The sequence below is a fragment of the Caretta caretta genome, chromosome 7, assembly GCF_965140235.1.
Source record: "Caretta caretta isolate rCarCar2 chromosome 7, rCarCar1.hap1, whole genome shotgun sequence".
NCBI classification, from domain to species: Eukaryota; Metazoa; Chordata; order Testudines; family Cheloniidae; genus Caretta; species Caretta caretta.
The window spans coordinates 126,951,626-126,969,651 of record NC_134212.1 but is presented as its reverse complement, the minus strand read 5'-3'; the positions used below and the strand labels follow the sequence as shown (position 1 = coordinate 126,969,651).

General features: G+C 46.6%; 1 protein-coding gene across 11 annotated transcripts in view; it reads right to left on the bottom strand.

Moving 5' to 3' along the window:
- The window catches only part of ALDH18A1 (aldehyde dehydrogenase 18 family member A1), a 131,638-nt gene extending 114,850 nt beyond the window's left edge, over positions 1-16,788 (bottom strand). Inside the window, exons 1-4 of one of the 11 annotated variants that reach the window (XM_048858657.2) lie at positions 16,664-16,783; positions 14,104-14,158; positions 10,346-10,555; positions 8,095-8,148 (exon numbers count right to left, since the gene is read on the bottom strand). The gene's annotated coding sequence lies outside the window, so the exon portion shown is untranslated. Of the gene's footprint in view, positions 1-1,110; positions 1,273-8,094; positions 8,149-10,152; positions 10,323-10,345; positions 10,556-14,103; positions 14,159-16,659 lie in introns of those variants that run through there. The other 10 variants (XM_048858652.2, XM_048858655.2, XM_048858654.2 and 7 more) reach the window with 10 other exon arrangements.
- Positions 16,789-18,026: the final 1,238 nt, after the last annotated feature.

Sequence of the window (18,026 nt, the reverse complement as noted above, 5' to 3'; positions counted from 1 at the left end):
GTGCTTCCCTGGGGATTTAACTTGGCTTTTCCTGAGGTATTGAGAGTCTTAACCTTACTGTTGCAGTCTTTTTTTGTATTTAGTTTCCTTACAGTTTAAGTTTAAAAAATAAAAACAAAAGCATTTAAATGCATATATTTTTTAAGGTTTCAGAGTAACAGCCGTGTTAGTCTGTATTCGCAAAAAGAAAAGGAGTACTTGTGGCACCTTAGAGACTAACCCATTTATTTGAGCATAAGCTTTCGTGAGCTACACGTTTCCACAGTATGCATCCGATGAAGTGAACTGTAGCTCACGAAAGCTTATGCTCAAATAAATGGGTTAGTCTCTAAGGTGCCACAAGTACTCCTTTATATTTTTTAAAAGCACTTGCATTTCTTTCAATGCTGAAACAGGACATTACACTAAAAGCCTCCCACCCACAAAATAATCCTTTCCTTAAGAGATTCTGTGCTAAGACAAAGATGAGAAAATTCAGCCCCAAAAACATAGTTGTATAAATACAGCTATGATTCACATCAAGTGGGGGCTCAGAATAAAGCATGGTCTTGACCACAGCTAGTGAATAAATTCACTCGGGCTTTATAATGGTTTACAAGGGCCAGATGTGAACAACATAGAATATAAAATGTATCCCAGGATGTCAGGAATCCATTCCAGCAAGAAGTTGGACCAGAGAAATCGGCATCCAAAGGCATCAGGGATCCCTATAAGAGGAACAAAAACCTACCTTTTCTTTCAGTAAGAGAATAAATATAGTACACACTTCTATAGTGCTTTTAATCCGAGTATCTCAAATATGAAATGCAATTCTTTTGCAAATGAAGTGACTTGCCCAGGTCACACAGCCAATCTGCAGCAGAGTTTGGAATAGACCCTCAGAGCCCTGCTCTAAACTATCCTGCAACCTGCATAGGACAGACTTTGTTGAAGGGGTAAACTATGTTATTGGCAGGCACAATGGCCACTCAAGCATAGACAGGAAGTTAGTCCAGCTAACTCAGCACAGACTACCAGATGCAATCTATCGCTCTGCACAAATCCTATCACCTGCAAGTGTCAGTCCATGTGCAGAGCGTTCAGAACGGTTAAGAGAATTCGTTTCTGTACCTTACACGTCCTGCTGTGATGTGAGAGAATTTCTGACAGAAGCAGCAGTGAAGCCAACAGCAGCTGCAATGAAGGCAGGAGACAGACTACATTTCTGCAGTCTCAACTGAAGACAGACACAGCTCATTTGCAGCAGCCAATCCCAGAGCTTCTGGCGGTACAAGCCACATCAGCTCCACCAGAGTGTACCAAGAGCTATCCCAGAAGCTGATGTAACCTCACTCTAAACTCTTCCCTCCCACCAGCATACACCTCTCCAACCCTGTCCCAGCAGCTGATGTAACTCTACTCCACGTTGCAGCACAAAATCCAGTTTTAAAACTGCAGTGTCAACAAGTGGTTTATGGGTGGCAAGCCCCAGCGTAGGCCAGACAGTGCTACTCCCACACTTAGTGTGCAGCATGCTAGCTTCCCATCCTGCACCCTCCTCTTCTTTCCAGGCCTACTAGTGTTCTGATAATGGTTGCAGACTGGCTGCAGATGCCCTCCTCCCTGCTTTCAGGGACAGACTGGCCCTCAATTCTACCTTTACTCCAATCTCCTCCTCCCATTTCCCATAACATCACAGATCCCTTCACCATGGGGGAGAGAGAGACAGTTTGCTCTTTACTGACTTCCTCTCCCCCATCAGTTCGCAGTCCAGTTGCTACGTTAAAGGGGAAGGCACTCTAGTTTTTTTGGTAATTAATAGTTTATACTTTCTATAGTTCCTTTCAACTTCACAGACTTTACAGAATGCAAGCTGACTTCTGTGCTTGATTCAGACACATGTTACGCAGCCTCAGGGCTGCACCCACTTTGACTCTAGTCCTATTTTGCTAGTGTAATTCCAAATTAATTCCAGTGTTGCAAACTATTAGGATTAGCATAGGTCTCACAATGTTTAGTGTTTTTATTAAAGCTTCAGCTACTGAGGTTGCATTACCCAAGAATTTTAACTTTCATATTCTTTTTTTTAAATGAAGTAAATTTCTAGCCCTCATGGCTGCAGTGAACAGCTTGAAAATTTGTGGACACTACAGACTCTGACACCAGAAAGCAAGCAGAGAGCAGAGAGCGTAGTAGGAAGAGGGCCTGAAACATAAGACCATGTATCAGAGGCCTCAGGCCCAGGTTAAAGTAGTCAAAACCTTGCTGATATAAAGCAAAGTTAAGTTGTGAGCAAGAGGCAGGCCCTGCTCACAGAATTTGGCAAGCATAGGGCTGATATTGCAAAAGCACATATTCCTAAGAAATGCAAGGCACAAAGCATTCACGCAAGCACATTCCAGAAAGGTGGTACCAGAACACCCTGATAAACACATTCCCCAAAGATAACAGGAATATGCTGAGCCATCTTAAAGGATAAGGTCCAAATGACAGCATGATGAATATAGATGTTTTGATTGAACCTACCAGCATAGAATCATAGAATATCACGGTTTGAAGGGACCTCAGGAGGTCATCTAGTCCAACCCCCTGCTCAAAAGCAGGACCCATACCCAATTAAATCATCCCAGCCAGGGCTTTGTCAAGCCTGACCTTAAAAACTTCTAAGGAAGAAGATTCTACCACCTCCCTAGGCAACGCATTCCAGTGTTTCACCACCCTCCTAGTGAAAAAGTTTTTCCTAATATCCAACCTAAATCTCCCCCACTGCAACTTGAGACCATTACTCCTTGTCCTGTCCTCTTCCACCACTGAGAATAGTCTAGAACCATCCTCTCTGGAACTACCTCTCAGGTAGTTGAAAGCAGCTATCAAATCCCCCCTCATTCTTCTCTTCTGCAGACTAAACAATCCCAGTTCCCTCAGCCTCTCCTCATAACTCATGTGTTCCAGACCCCTAATCATTTTTGTTGCCCTTCGCTGGACTCTCTCCAATTTATCCACATCCTTCTTGTAGTGTGGGGCCCAAAACTGGACACAGTACTCCAGATGAGGCCTCACCAATGTCGAATAGAGGGGGACGATCATGTCCCTCGATCTGCTGGCTATGCCCCTACTTATACATCCCAAAATGCCATTGGCCTTCTTGGCAACAAGGGCACACTGCTGGCTCATATCCAGCTTCTCGTCCACTGTCACCCCTAGGTCCTTTTCTGCAGAACTGCTGCCAAGCCATTCGGTCCCTAGTCTGTAGCTGTGCATTGGGTTCTTCCGTCCTGAGTGCAGGACCCTGCACTTATCCTTATTGAACCTCATCAGATTTCTTTTGGCCCAATCCTCCAATTTGTCTAGGAAAACATTAGAATCATAGAATATCAAGGTTGGAAGGGACCTCAGGAGGTCATCTAGTTCAACCCCCTGCTCAAAGCAGGGCCAATCCCCAATTTTTGCCCCAATCCCTAAATGGCCCCCTCAAGGATTGAACTCACAACCCTGGGTTTAGCAGGCCAGTGCTCAAACCACTGAGCTATCCCTCCCCCATCACCTTAGCCTTGCCTGCATCCAGCTTTAGCCAGAGCCTCTTCATCTAGGTGCTGATTTCACAGCCAGGCACTGAGACAGCTGCAAGAAGGTGATGTTATGTTAAACATAAAGGAGATGTAGAGCTGTGTGTTCCGATGATTATTCCAATTTCCTTGTGCTCAGAAATGGTGCCAAAGTCCCTTGGCATATTTCAATTCCTACCAACTCTCCTGTGATGAATCAGGGAATCTGTCTACATAAATTATAACTTCTGGTTGATATTATGACGTTATTATGAAATTGCTGTATCACTGAACGTTTCTATGTAAATATGGAATCCATGCTGGGCTGGCAGGGCCTGTAGAACACACCTGCTGAACTAGGCACAGTACGGAGTAGTTAGGATACCCACTATGATATTATGGTCATAGTACGGCCATTAAGGAGGTTGGCTGAAGCAAGAAGAACCCTCAACAAGGGTTTTATGGAAAATAGATCCTGTCAGACTAACGCAGAAAATAGATCCTGTCAGACTAACGCAATCTTTTTTTGAGGAGATTACAAGTTTGGTAGATAAAGGCAATAGTGTTGACGTAACATACTTAAACTTCTGTAAGGCATTTGTCTTGGTACCACACAACATTTTGATTAAACTACAATGATACAAAATTAACATTGCATTGACTGGAATAAATACTGGCTAACTGATTAGGTCCGAAAATATAACTGAACAGGTAATCAGTATTAAGTAGGGGTGTTTCCAGTGGGGTCCTGCTGGGGATCAGTTGTTGGCCCTATGCTATTTAACATCTTCATTAATTACCTGGAAGAAAACAAATCATAGATACAGGTTGCAGATGACACAAAAATTGGGGGAGTGGTAAATTAGGAAGAGGACAGGTCACTGACACTGAACAATCTGGATAGATTGATAAACTGGGTGCAAACATAAACTGAGTTTTAATATGGCTAAATCTAAAAGTATAAATCCAGGAACAGAGAATGAATGCCATAATTACATCTTGGGAGTCTCTGTCCTGGGAAGCAGTGACAGAAAAGATGTTGGGGTCATGATGGATAATAAGCTGAACATAGCTCCCAGTGTGACACTGTGACCAAAAAGGGTAATGTGATTCTAGGATACATAAACATAATCTTGAGTTGTAGAGAGGTTATTTTATTTCAGTATTTGACACTGGCACAACCACTGCTGGAATACTATGTCCAGTTTTGGTGTCCACAATTCAAAAAGGATGTTGATATATTGGAGAGGATTCAAAGAAGAATTACGAGAATGACTAAAGGATTAGAAAACATGCCTTTTTGTGATAAATAATTTGACCACCTTGAATCTATTTTAGCGAAGAGAAAGTTAAGGAGTGATTTAGTTACAGTTTATAAGGTACCTACATAGGGAAAAAATATTTGATAATGGGCTCTTCAATCAAACAAAAAGGTTAATATCATCCAGTGGCTGGAAGATGAAACTTGACAAATTAGCACTAGAAATAAGGTGTAATATTTTTTAACAGAGCAATTAACCACTGGAATAATTTACCAAGGGTTGTAGTGGATTCTCCATCACAGACAAGTTTTACATGACGATTGAACTTTTTTCTAAAAAAGATACACTCTAGGAATTATTTTGGAAGTTCTCTGGTCTGCGTTATACATAGAGCCCGACCAAATTCACGGCCATGAAAAACGCATCACAGACTGTGAAATCTGGTCTCCCCCCATGAAATCTGGTCTTTTGTGTGCTTTTACTCTATACTATACAGATTTCATGGGAGAGACCAGCATTTCTCAAATGGGTTTTCACCCAAAAGATAGTTGCAGGGGAGCTGCAAGGTTATTGTAGGGCGGTTGCGGTATTGCCACCTGTTTTCCCTGTAAGCTGTGCACTTGGGCGGCTATCAGGAGAGATTCAAGTGCTGCATAGTTGATTAGCAGAGCCACACACATCCAGCCAGCAGCGTGTGTTCAGGTGCCCATCCCCCACACTGCTTTGCAGCCACATCACTCCTGAAGCTGCTCCCAGGACCCTCCTGCTGGCTGTGCAGAGCAGGGAAGGGGGGGAGGGTGCTGTCAGGGTGTCCCCCTCCCCCAGCTCCTGTATCTTATTTCCAGAGAGCAGGGTAGAAGGGACTGGGCTCATCAGGATTCGCAGCAGCTCTGATATCTGAACAAGCCTTCCTGAGTGCCTTAAAGAGACAGTGCACGGTTTCTCAGACTTCCCCAGCAGCCAGCACACAATCTCTCTCTCTCTCTCTCACACACACACACACACAGTCTCTCCTCCTCCCCATGTATTCCACCTCCACAGAGCGAGGAGAGCTTTCAGTGAGTGCCTTAAAAAGACAGCAGACAGGTGTCTCTCAGAAACTTCCCCAACAGCCAGCACACGTGCGCACACACACACAGAGTCTGTGTGTCACACACTTTCCAACACTGTTATTGTTACTTCTTGGTACTTTCTGCAATTCAAATATATTCTCTGTAACAATTTTATTCTTTCAAAGTGTGTTATTTTAGTTTTTTGACTGGTCTATGCATTTCATAGTTTTTATTTCTCGCTTACACTTAAACTTAATTCTTTGAGTAATGAGATCTAAAATGCCTAACTTGTCCTGGCTAGAGTAATTATCTGTTAGTAACTTTTTAAAAATATATCTAGGTATTTTTTGTTTCTACTGGTGGCCCTAACAAAATTTATTCTGCACATGGGTGGAAAAAATTAGAGGGAACATTGATTGCCACCCTTACTTCTTCACTGCCTTCAGAGCTGGGTGGCCAGACAGCGGTGGCTGTTGAAGTTCTGAAGGCAGTGCTGCGCCAGCAAAACCATACCAGGCCATCCTTACTTCTGCGCTGCTGCTGGCGGCTCTGCCTTCAGAACTGGGTTCCCGGCCAGCAGCCACTGCTCTCTGGCCTCCCAGTTCTGAAGGCAGTGCCGCCATCAGCAGCAGCGCAGAAGTAAGGGCAGAAGTACTGCAACTCCCGCTACAATATCCTTGCAATCCCAGCCTCCCCCCATCCCCCACAGATCATTTTTGGGTCAGCCCCCCTACAATTACAATACCCTGAAATTTCAGATTTAAATATCTGAAATCATGAAATTTATGGTTTTTAAAATGCTATGATTGTGAACTTGACCAAAATGGACTGCGAATTTGGTAGGGTCCCAGTTATACAGGAGATCAGACATGATCACCATGGTCCCTTCTGGCCTCAGAATCTATGAATAAGGGGCTGGCATTTGGAAAGTGGAAAATTTCCAAACAGGACAAAGATGGAGGCGACAAATCAGTGATTTAAGGAAGACTCATGGTGAAGGCTTTGGAGGCAGATACAGGAAGTTTTAGGCAGGAGAGAGGAAGATATAGGCATACTTTTGTAGTGTGGGACTGTGACAGGGTGCTGGCTAAGGAAATCTCAGCCAGGCCTCTGTCAGGCCAGCTCCAATCAAGAAAGGGGAATTGGAGCTGGCTGAGTAAGCCCAGGCCTGATTGGCAAACGGGGAACAGCTGCTGGCCTCATTATCCAGGGGCTATATAAAGGCTGGCAAGAAAGAAGCCAAGGAAGAAGGAAAGGGAAGAGCCAGAGAAGTAGAGTAGGGGGTCTCAAACTGGGGGTCGGGACCCCCCCAGGGGGTCATGAGGTTATTACATGGGGGGTTGCGAGCTGTCAGCCTCCACCCCAAACCCCGCTTTGCCTCCAGCATTTATAATGGTGTTCATTAAAAAGTGTTTTTAATTTATAAGGGTGGGTTGCACTCAGAGGCTTGCTATGCGAAAGGGGTCACCAGGACTAAAGTTTGAGAACTACTGAATTAGAGTGAATGGGGGCTCTTTTTTGCTGGCTGCAGGAGCTAGCAGTCCCTGAGGCTGTAATACTGAAGCTGTTTGTAGCTAGAAGGTGGTGGGAAAGTATACTGTAAATAAAGAGCACAGATGATTTCACCAACGCAGAGATCTCTGGCTGGTTTGTGGGCACAGCAGGGGCAGAACCAAGGAGGGCCCAGTGCTGCCTTGTTACAGGGACCCAGTTTAGCTGATAGACTAAGGTTAAAGCAAGCTCATTTAGCTGGGAGAGGCTCCATTGTTCAGAAATCAAGCAACGAGGTGCAGCAGAAAGATCCTGGACACCCCCAGAGGACCCTGGTCCCCGCCCAAAGAATGTTATGAAGAGTGAGAAAACTGAGGGAGGGAACTGCGTAGTAGTGTTCATTATTTTTGTATAGATCTGTTTCTCATGCTATTAAGTAAAGAGCAATAACGTTTTAGAATCCTGGGCAAAGTCTGTGTGCATGTGCATCACATGCCCCTGGAGAGTTAGCCTGTGAACTCAAAGAGTTTCCACGTGACTCTTGAGTTCTGGGAGAGGGGATGTCTATGCTAAAGAGGAGTCAGCACTGGTCCCAGGGGATAGGCATCTGGACGACGAAGTCTCAGCTACCAGTAGGTTGGTGCCAGACAGAAGATGTGCGCCCCAACGGTGTACCTACAGACCCCAAGCCAAAGGCAGTGCCTGGACTCTGCTCAGACTCTGAAGGTTTAAAACACACAATATTCAGTATTTGGATATCCTCACAGCAGTCTGGTCAGTATCTGATAGGGGGAGCTCTGGATCATGGGACTGCAATGCCTGCAACAATGAAAAAGGGAATACAGGTCACCATGTGAACACGGGAAAGACAGAGACATTAAATGCTGCTGTCGATCACTTTTGCTATTTGTGACCTGTCGTGGTTCAATCATCATCAACCAGAATTTGTTTCTTTTATAAACAGAACCTACAATACAGCCCTTTGGAGCTACATTACATAGGTTTAACTCCATATCACATTGCCAAGATGATGATTTTTATAAGGAGAATTTCTGTGACTGACTTTTGAAATTTGTTTCAGTGCAGTTTTCCTTTAAGTCTGTATGTTAACTTTGAAGAGGGGGAGGAGGCTATCCCTGCAGTCTGGGAAAATAACTATAAAACAGCAAGTCATTGGTTGAATGAGTAAATAAAGACAGAAATAAAGTTCTTAGCAAACCTTGTTAACACATTATATACAGTTTGATTATCTAAAGCAAAATAAACACCTAGAGATGTGCTCATATTCTGTAGAGGAGGTAGCTGGAAAAGTACAAATGCTAGAGATGAAAGTTTTCTAAGAGGAAAACCTATCAAAAACTGGTTTCAGAGTAACAGCCGTGTTAGTCTGTATTCGCAAAAAGAAAAGGAGTACTTGTGGCACCTTAGAGACTAACCAATTTATTTGAGCATGAGCTTTCGTGAGCTACAGCTCACTGAGGTCCATACTCAAGTATCAAATTTGTTAGTATTCCAAGAGAAGGATCAAATGGCATGGGTTTTATAGCTAGGATCAGTGTCTTACTCTGGCCACCCTCAAACATGAGCACCAATAACTTGTCTTCCAATTATAGCAGGTCATTTTATCATCAGTAATGGGAGGTGACAATTAGTAAGGCGCTAACAAGATTTTACTGATTCAGTCCCTTTTGCACACCCTCTTCACAGGCAATCTCCAATTGAGAGTGTATTGTTATAACAACTCCAGTCCATCCTATGCCCATGCCTTCAGAGGAAGGCAAACTCTACCCCACAAACACCTAGACAGCTGTGCAAGCCTTGTCTACACTACATAGGTTGATGCAAGGCAGCTTACATTGACCTAGCCGTGTACATGTCTACAATCAAATTGGTCTCCCATTGCTGTAAGTGCCCTGTTATGCCGACATAGTAACACTAACTCCCCGTGTGGCATACAGCCATAGTCGATGTACTTAGGTTGATGCAGTGAGTGCAGACACTGCATTACTTATGTCGACCATATCTGTCCTGCAGCAGCTGTCCCTCAATGCCCCACACTGACTGCTCTGATCACCATTGTGAACTCCACTGCCAGGGGTCACAGAGACCAGAAGCCACGCCCTCCCCTTTAAAGCCCTTTGAATTTTTGAAATTCCTTTTCCTGATTGCCTGGCTTGGCAGCACACCTAGCAGCTCTCCATTGTTGAGTGCAACCACCCAGCTGACCATACTGGCTACATGCTCCTGCCTGGAGCAGACAGGAGATATAGGATCTCCTGGGCCTGCGAGGAGGAGAGGCTATGCAGGCACAGCTCCGAACCAGTTGTAAAAATGTAGATCTCTATGAGCAGATTGCTCAGGGATGCAGGACAAGGGTCGCGACAGGGACCAGCAGCAGTGCTGCGTGAAAGCCAGGGAGCTATGCCAGGCACACCAGATGGTCAGGAAAGCCAATGATCAATATGGTGCCGAGCTGCAGACCCGACACTGCTACAAGGCGCTGTATGCCATACTCAGCAGAGACACCCCCAGCTCCCCAACAGCATTGCGGATACCTCCGAGTCACAGGTCTCTGCTGTGAGCAGAGAGGAAGAGGTGGTGAATGAGAAAGCAAAGGAGTATGGGCAACAGGTGACTGGAGTATTCAGCTGCACTGTGAGCCTGGACCTGTTTTTGCCTCTACCACAGTCCAGCCAATCCCGCCACTCAAGCTCGATGTAGGAGAAGGAACCTCGGGTACATGTGTAGATAAATTTTCAATTACAGGGATAGCAACACCAAAGTAGCAGGATACATCTTTTGTCTTTTCATTAATTTACTTACCTCTTACTTTTCATTAATTTAATTACCTCTTCTAGCACAACCAACAAAGGTAGAATTGCTATCTGTTTTTCGCCCCTCTCTAGAGTTCCAAGAGGTGGAAAGCATGTGGAACAGTTTGTTTATGTACACAGGGATGTCCCTTAACCTCATGAGAGGTCTCAATGAAACTTTCACAGAGATACTCTGCAATCACCTGCCAAAGGTTTGTAGGGAAGGCTGCCTTATTTCTTCCTCTGCAGTAGGACACTTTCCCATGCCACCCAGTGGTAACTTCAGCAAGCACCACTGCAGTACACAGACTAATGGCCTATAGGCCCAGGCAGCTTTGGGACAGCACCAGCAGCTGTGCTCTCTCTGCCTCTGTTCCCCTCAGGAGCGAGACGTCAGCTAAAGTCACCACCGCCTGTGGAAAAAAGTGCCAGTGCTCAGTGCCATTGCGCTATGTTCTCTAGGGAGTTGTGCCCCCTTGATCATTTCCATATGCAACGTAACACAAATGTAGTTAACAATACACCAGCTGCTGTGATAATCCGCAGCAACACTGAAAGTCCTGACCACTGCAGTATGGTCCAACATCCAGCCCTGGTGAGTATGGCTGACTGGGGTTGGGGAAATGAAGAGGGAATTGCTTGGTTGTATGATTGTAGTAGCATAGCGCAATGGCACTGAGCACTGGCACTTTTTTCCACAGGCGGTGGTGACTTTAGCTGACGTCTCGCTCCTGAGGGGAACAGAGGCAGAGAGAGCACAGCTGCTGGTGCTGTCCCAAAGCTGCCTGGGCCTATAGGCCATTAGTCTGTGTACTGCAGTGGTGCTTGCTGAACTTGGAAGAAAACTATTTTGAATGTAATCAGCAACTTGCAAACAGGTAATGACATTTTGACAGAGTGCCACTCCCCGTCCCCTTTTGTCCACTCAATCCTTCCTAAATAGATTATAACCATTGATTTGTAACATTGAATGACTAAACGTGAAACAAGAAAAGGAGGACTTGTGGCACCTTAGAGACTAACAAATTTATTTGAGCATAAGCTTTCGTGAGCTACAGCTCACTTCATCGGATGCATGCTGTGGAAAATACAGTGGGGAGATTTATATACACAGAGAACATGAAACAATGGGTGTTACCATACACACACTGTAACAAGAGTGATCAGGAAAGGTGAGCTATAACCAGCAGGAGAGCGGGTGGGGGGGTACCGGGGGGGGGGGACCCCTTTTGTAGTGATAATCAAGCTGGGCCATTTCCAGCAGTTGACAAGAACAGTAGGGGGGGAAATAAACAAGAGGAAATAGTTTTACTTTGTTTAATGACACATCCACTCCCAGTACAGTATTTTCAACTGTATGCATCCAATGAAGTGAGCTGTAGCTCACAAAAGCTTATGCTCAAATAAACTTGTTAGTCTCTAAGGTGCCTCGAGTACTCCTTTTCTTTTTGCGGATACAGACTAACACGGCTGCTACTCTGAAACCTGAAACAGTAGCTCTGAGACATGTGAGCTACTCAATTCATCTCAGTGAGTGTGCCCACCCCCCCCCCAGCACATGAGAAACCTATGATGTCGTGAAAGTAGAATGAATTATATTGAAATTATAATTCATTAAAGAAATGCTACTTGAAGGGTTTATTGAAATATAGTTGTCAGGAAGAGAAACATTAAGGAGTGTGAGACAATGGGTCCTCAAACTAATTAACTTAGAACTCCTACTGAGCTAGGAGATTGGTAAACGTTAGTATGCAAATAAGATATGTATGTATATTTGTCAGTTTCTGCTTTCTTTTGTCTCTTATGTTAAATTGGCTTTGGCTTAGCTGTATAAATAAAAAGAAAAGGAGTACTTGTGGCACCTTAGAGACTAACCAATTTATTTGAGCATGAGCTTTCGTGAGCTACAGCTCACTTCAGATGAAGTGAGCTGTAGCTCACGAAAGCTCATGCTCAAATCAATTGGTTAGTCTCTAAGGTGCCACAAGTACTCCTTTTCTTTTTGCGAATACAGACTAACACGGCTGTTCCTCTGAAACCTGTATAAATAAGTTATCTTGAGCCTCAGAGAGGGGCTCACATCTGGGTGCATTAGCAAAGCGCTTTGCCAATAAACAGAGTGGTCTGACAAATTATGTGAGTCCTGAATCTGACTTTGACAATGTGCATCAAGTATACAGTGAGGAGTGGAGAACAGGCAGTCACAGCACTGTCTTCTTGGTGCATCTCCTAGCATGCCTGTTCTCACCTCCGCACCCAGAGGGTCAGGACTTTGCCAAATGCTGGCTCACCTGGGGTGCAGGGAGAGGGGGATCAGACCCCAGAAGGAAGAGCCCCCTCTCTCCCCCCAAGATTCAGGCTCACACTGGGGGCAAAGAGATGGGCTCAGACCCTCATCCCAAATCCCAGCACACACATGAAGTTAGGGTGAAGGGTTCAGTCCCTCCCCGCCCCCCTCCATCTTGACACATACACAAAGGAGGGAAGGATATTGGAATGAATTTGTGGTGCACCTGTCCCTTTTCTCCCCCAGTTCCCCTACAACTCACCCCCAAGTTCCCTGACCGAGTGCCCCCACCCTCTCCTCCACCAGACCCTCCCAAACCTTCTCCCATCCCCATTACCTCTCTCTCCTCACTCCAGTCCCCCTATTTCCTGCACTGCCACCTAATCCTCCTCCTCCAGCAGGTAAGTGAATGACTACTTTTTTTTCCCTTCAACAATACTTTGATTACATTCCCCATTCTCTCCCCCCCCCCCACAAAAAAAAAAAAACAAAAAAAACCCAAGAGAGATTGTAGCAACAAGTCTTCAGACCTTTTTCTGATTTCTGCACTAGGATCAGTTTATCTCCCCTGAACCACCCAGCTAGGGTCAAAGGTTACTTCTTAACCCCTTGAGCTATCCAGTTGCAGTGAAGCTCTCCTTGCTATAAACTCCCTGGGCTCCTTTGTCTGCACATGCTCAGTGTAATTTCTTATTTTAAGTATGTTCTAGAGCTAAAGAACTAAACTTTTTGGCAAATATTCTGATCTACCAAAGGGACCAATGGTTGTCAAACATTAGTTGAGCGTAATCCTTGAACAACTGAGACTCCTGTTGCCAGGGTTAGAGCTCTGGTTTGATCCCCATGTCTGGGCAAAAAATGTTGGTAGACTGTAAACCTTAGGAAAAGCAGTTTGAAAGGGCCTGTATCTTGGAAACCCCTTTGTCACAGGTCCCCAAATTTGGACTATCCACCACCCTCACAAGTTACACCAAATTTCAAAGTGAGCCAAGTAACTACACAGATTTTAGAGCACTGAAATATAAATACTGGTCTAAAGCTACAGCAGGTCTGGTGGTCCACTATAACAGCGTTTTCAATATTGCTTCCCCACAGGGGTAGTGGGTGTGATGGAACGCTAAATTGTATTCTATTGTTCAGCCACCAGTGGCGCTGTGTGCAACACCTTATCTAAGTTAACTTCAGCCCTACCTGGGAGAGTATTAAAGGATCTTACAGCGAACACATCTGGTGTCTCCCATGTTGAGAAGGAAGCTTTGTGGCCAGTCCATATCAGGTACAGAAGCCTGGCCTATTAGTAGAAGCCCTGCAACTTACTATGTACAAAGAATACATAACAGTGGGTCCCATGCACTAGCTGGGGTAAGACTTTAGTGACTGAGATCCTTTGTGGCCCCACCAGAACCATCAGTTGATACACTCCTCAATGTGTGTACAAAATATGAAGTTGTTAGAATCTGTCAATCTTAAAACAAGCTGCTTTTTCTTCCCAGAAGCTGTATCTCAGGAATCCCTTGGTCAAATAACTCCAAATTCGGATCACTAACTCTATTTTGCACCCTCATTAGTCACACCAAATTTCAAGCTAATCCAGATAAAGGACAACTCTTCTAAAATGGCATGGTTAAGGCTGGGAAGTCCTTTCTATTTAACTACAGAGGAGCTGGTGCTCACCTATAAAATAGTGGTCTTGGTCATCAAAAACACCATTGCTGGGTCTCTTTTAAACCTATTATAGTGCAGCAGGAAACAGAACAAACATAAAAATTCATTTTAATTTCAAAGAATAAGGTATGGAAACTACGTTGGTCTTTTTAAAAAAATATATGCAACAGAAGAGAGTTACATTACATACGAAGAGAGATAAAAATATTATTTAACTCAAAATATTTCTTTGCAGATCAGTGCAATCAAAATAAAACTAGAGAAAGGACAGAAGCTGGACTACAGTATTATAATTTATAGCCTGAGTTTTTCTGAGGGAAGGAGAGTTCAGGCTGGGACAAGTGTTTATGGCAACACATTTTAATCCTACATCGTAACCATTTCTTATCTAAAATAAGACTACACCCCTCATTTCATAACATATTTTTAAACTTGATCTCTTACTGGGATTTTCAAAAAAAATCTGTGATTCAAGTAATTTGTAAGTACATCCATTGGGTCATCTTTATTTACTATTACATTACTGCTTTCAAACAATGAGCAGGTTAGAGGCACACAATTTATTCTTGCAGAAGCTGTACTAATTTGAGCCTATTATTTCTTTTTGTGGAGATGGGTTATGCAACTGCAACAATCTTATCACTGAGCATTACACTAAAACCTTGGAACAACTGTTAAGTGTCACAGGAATGTCACCTGGTATAAATGCTTGAACAGTTTATCTCCTATTCAGAGGACTAAGCCCCATTGCCAGAAGCAAATACAAAACATTAATGGGACGCACCAATGAGGTTCAGGTGCATCACCTCAACTTTCAGGACGTGTACTGGAAAAATCTTTCAGGATGCTGCTTCTGGGCCTTGTTTTTTAATTATTTTAAAGTCAGCTTCAGCCTATTACGTATCATAAATTTGAAGTTCACCCCTCAAGCTGCTGGAAGAGAAAAGGGGCCCTCCTCTTCCACGCCCCGGGGTCCCACCCTCACAGCAGCAGGGGTTAGACTCACTAATGCTCTGCCCAAACTGACTGCTGAAAATGTAAGGATGGCTGTTATTTTACCCCAAAGCCCAGACTCCTTTTTTCACACCTTCCTCTACCAAGCATAACTCCAAAAAGTTTGCCTTTGCTACTCACAGCTTTCCAAAGCAACAGCAGAGTAAAACTGCTACTTGGCTGCTGCCCACAGGCTGAATAGGAACAAGGAAACAGACTAGTCATGTTAATGTCACTCTGCTAAAGATGCTTAAGAAAGTTCTGCTGAAGTCAACAGGTTAGCCACCCCTCTCCCCACTACAGGTATAGGAGCCTTCCCTAGTACAGGTCAGGGATCTGGAACAGTTTTCTCTATAAACCATTATCTTAGGATGACATACAACAGCCACAGGGCTGTGTACAAGAGTTGCCAACTGCTCTGCTTATGGGACCAGGCAGCACGTGGCAATTCAGTGTCCCTCAGCAGCCTTCACCATGGTAGTAAGAGAGTCCCTCCTCCTCTGTCTCTATTTCCCTCCTCCATCTGTCTGACAGAGGAGCACACCTCCTTGTCCCAAGAAAAACAACCCAGGAGCAGGTTCAGCTAACCAATCCCAATCCAGGGCAGGCTCCTCTTCCCTTCCCAGCACAGGAGTCTTGCTGTCCCTGCAGCAGTGCCGGCTTGTCCCAGCCCAACCAGGGAGTCCGGGAGCAGCCAGGATAGGGCAGTCAGCCTAGCCGGACTGGGAAGCGGCAAATGAGATTGTGAGATTCACCGCTGGAGGGGACCTGGGGCACGAAGTCACCCCAATACACCCCACAGCCAGCTGAGAGATCGTCTAGCACCCGCCACATCCCCATATCCACAGGTCCTGGCATTCTCCACACACACCCTGGATGCCCTCCAGCAGCCCCCACCCTCTAGTCATACCGCCCCCCCCGTCGCCCCCACCCTCTAGTCATAGTGCCCCCCGGTGCCCCCCCAGTCATACCGCCCCCCCGCCACCTCCACCCTCTAGTCATAACCCCCCGGTGCCCCCCGTCACCTCCAACCTCTAGTCATACTGCCCCCCCGGTGCCCCCCGCCACCTACACCCACTAGTCATACCGCCCCCCCCGGTGCCCCCCCCGCCGCCGCCTCCACCCTCTAGTCATACCGCCCCCCCGGTGCACCCCCCCGCCGCCGCCGCCTCCACCCTCTAGTCATACCGCCCCCCCGGTGCACCCCCCCGCCGCCGCCGCCTCCACCCTCTAGTCATACCGCCCCCCCCGGTGACCCCCCCCGCCGCCGCCACCACCTCCACCCTCTAGTCATACCGCCCCCCCGGTGCCCCCCGTCGCCTCCACCCTCTAGTCATACCTCCCCCCCGTCGCCCCCACCCTCTAGTCATACCGCCCCCCAGGTGCCCCCCGTCGCCTCCACCCTCTAGTCATACCGCCCCCCCCCGGTGCCCCCAGCTCCTGGCCAGCCTCCTCCACCAGCCCCGCTACACCCAGCTCCCGGTGCACCTCACCCCGCCCCCCAGCACCGGGCCTCCCTCCACTGGCCGCGCCCGCCGGACCGCGACAGTCCCCATTCGCAAAGCCACTTACGTACTTTCCGTTCGCCCGGAGGCCCGGCCGCTGCGCCGCGCCGCGCCGGTGGTAGGGAAGGCGGCGCAGCACGCCTGAGACGAGCGAACGAGCGAGGCAAGCTCCCCCTCTGGGAAGGGCAACTTCCGGTCCGCCCCGCCCCGCCCCGCCCCGCCCCTCTCACGCGCACAGGGCGCCGGAACCTCCGCCACCTCCCGCCTAGCCCCCCCCCCAGATCCCCGCCCCCTCCTGCCTGCCATCCCCTGACCGCCTCCCCCCCGGGCCCCTGCAGTCCCGGGCTGACTTGGTGGCACACGCCCGCCCTGGGGCTCGGGGCACCCCCGGGGCCTGTGGCTCCTCGGTGCGTGGCCTTGGGTCTGAGCCGCCATCTGGGTAACTGCAGGCCCAAAGTCCAGCCTCAGGCATGTGGGTGATGCCCAGGCAGATAACAGCTGCCCGTTTGCGTTGGGGGACCCCCACAGGCCCAGGAGGAGAGAAAGTTCCCGTTGTTGAAAGCTTTATTTCCTTGTCAAATACAAATTAGAAACAAAATGGTAAGGGACCAAGTTTACTCTGGAAACAGGTTGAGCCAGGAAACAGACAAGTTGCATATGCGATCCATGTGTGAACTGGCAACTTCCTGAGCTGTAAGGTTAATAAAGCTGTTACAGAGACAAGGGGGGGGTGAGGTAATAGCCGGACCCACTTCTGTTGGTGAGAGAGACAAACTTTTGAGCTTACACGGTGCTTTTTTTCAGATCAATATCCTGGGACCAATATGGCTACGATAGCACTGCATACCATAAAGTTTGTTATTGCACTTTCTCAGCGAGGTGAAACATGCCATGTCACTGAGACCCAGATAGGTGACACGTGCCATGCAATCAAATCCCAGACGGATAGCATGCACTCTACAACTGAGATCCAGAAGGATAGCACCCACCCTGTAACCGAGATTGGGGCATGTGCTGTGTGACTGAAAACCAGATGATTGCCATGCACCGTGTGACTAAGACCCAGACTGGCAGCCCATGCCAGTCAACCAAAACCCAGATTGGGAGGGCAATATAGGTGACGACAGTCTAGGGTACAGGGTGCGTGTGGTACTGGGAAGGAGATGGGGAGATGGAAGAACAAATGATTGGTAAATTATAGGATGGAATGGGTAGGAAGAAAGGAGGGTTGAACTCTTACAGGAGATCTTAAGATGGGGGGAAAGAGGTGTACTGGTTGGTGAGGGAAGGGAAGGGAGCAGCAACTACTGAGGCCATGTCTACACTACAAAATTACGTCCAATTTATAGAAGTTGGTTTTATAGAAAGCGTTTTTATGTAGTCGATTGTGTGTGTCCCCACACAAATACTCTAAGTGCATGTAGTCAGTGGAGT